Consider the following 1425-nt stretch of genomic DNA (forward strand, 5'->3'; position numbering starts at 1 on the left):
CTTGTGCCGGTACCTGTGCCACCCTCTGGGGGAGCGACTGCATCGGAGAGTAATTCCCCTTCCTTGCACCCCGGCGGAAGTTTCCCAACAAAGGCCGACCATCGGCATGAGTCTGGGATCTACAATAGTCCGAGCAATGCCCTGGCCTGCCCCACCTCTTGCACTGGGGCATCGCTGTGTTCTCTTTATGGCATGGCTTAGGCCGTTTCTGTTTTCACGTGTTTGGGTTGCTTTGGTTCACTACCAGAAGATGCGTGAACAGGCTGCAAAAGTGCAGCCAAAGCAGACCTTTTCTGGTTCCCAGATCCCACCTTAGAGCAGGCCTCGACCATGTCTGTGAGTTCAGGTTCTCCTGGTAATGCATCTATGATTTTTCTGCGCTCCTCGTTCGCATTATCTCTCACTAACTGCCTTAACATCTGCCTTAACCTGTCATCGTCAACCTGCTTCTCGAGAGAAGCAGTGACCTTCTCCATGAAAGAGAGATATGATTCGGATCGCCCCGAATTATTTCTGTATATCGCTTTCTAGGAGCAGCCATCTCTATGGTTTTGAACAGGGCTGTCATGCCAACCTGTTGAGCTTGCTGCAGGATGCTAGAGGGCAAGGTACCCTGTAGACTGGTATCAGAGAAGGGACCAGTCCCCCTCAAAGCATCCCCTCCTGCTTAGGCTCCTCAGCAGAGAGCTGCATATTCCCTAATGCAGCCTTGTCGGCCAGCTTTCTCCAGGTAGTCTCAAAAACTGCACATTGTACAGGTTGAAATAGGATTTGACCTAAGTGCCTGATATCAAATGGAGCAAGCAAATCCGTGTTTATTACCCTTATCATTTGCATAACCTCAGCAGAACCTAGCCCATGTTGTGTAACCTTGGATTGCAGACCCTGTGCAACCTTCCAGGCAATTACCTCATGCTTATCATGCTGGCCTGAATTTGGGAGAGCCTTATACACTGGGAAAGCTCGGATCTCCCCTTTCAGGGTGTCACTACCATCCTGAACTACTGGTGCAGCCTGTGGATGCAGTGTAACAGCTTCCCGATTACTCTCAGGATCTTCAACTCTGCATGGCATCCCCAGTGTTTCCAATAAATCCCAATCGCCTTCCTCCAGAGCCTGCATCTTAAGTGACTCCCAGAAACGGTTGTAGTGGGTCAGATGCACTGTCACAGTGCAGTCCGGGAAGGTCCAGGGGCGAGACCGGAGCAGCCTTTTCTTTCGCTGCCCGGTACAGCGGCATTACACCCTGGGGCCAAAGCCTCCTCTGTCTCTGTCTTGGTTTTGAAAGACAGGTGTCGGCTAAGGAAGGCAGAAGCCTCCCTTGAAGTGGCAGATATAACCCCTTTTCCCTCTGAGTTATTATATTTTGAAATCAAGGGCCTTTAGGCAAAGATGTGGGAAATAGGAATAACAGTTCTTTACTAT

The sequence above is a fragment of the Corvus brachyrhynchos genome, unplaced genomic scaffold (genome assembly GCF_000691975.1).
Source record: "Corvus brachyrhynchos isolate BGI_N302 unplaced genomic scaffold, ASM69197v1 scaffold183, whole genome shotgun sequence".
NCBI classification, from domain to species: domain Eukaryota; kingdom Metazoa; phylum Chordata; class Aves; order Passeriformes; family Corvidae; genus Corvus; species Corvus brachyrhynchos.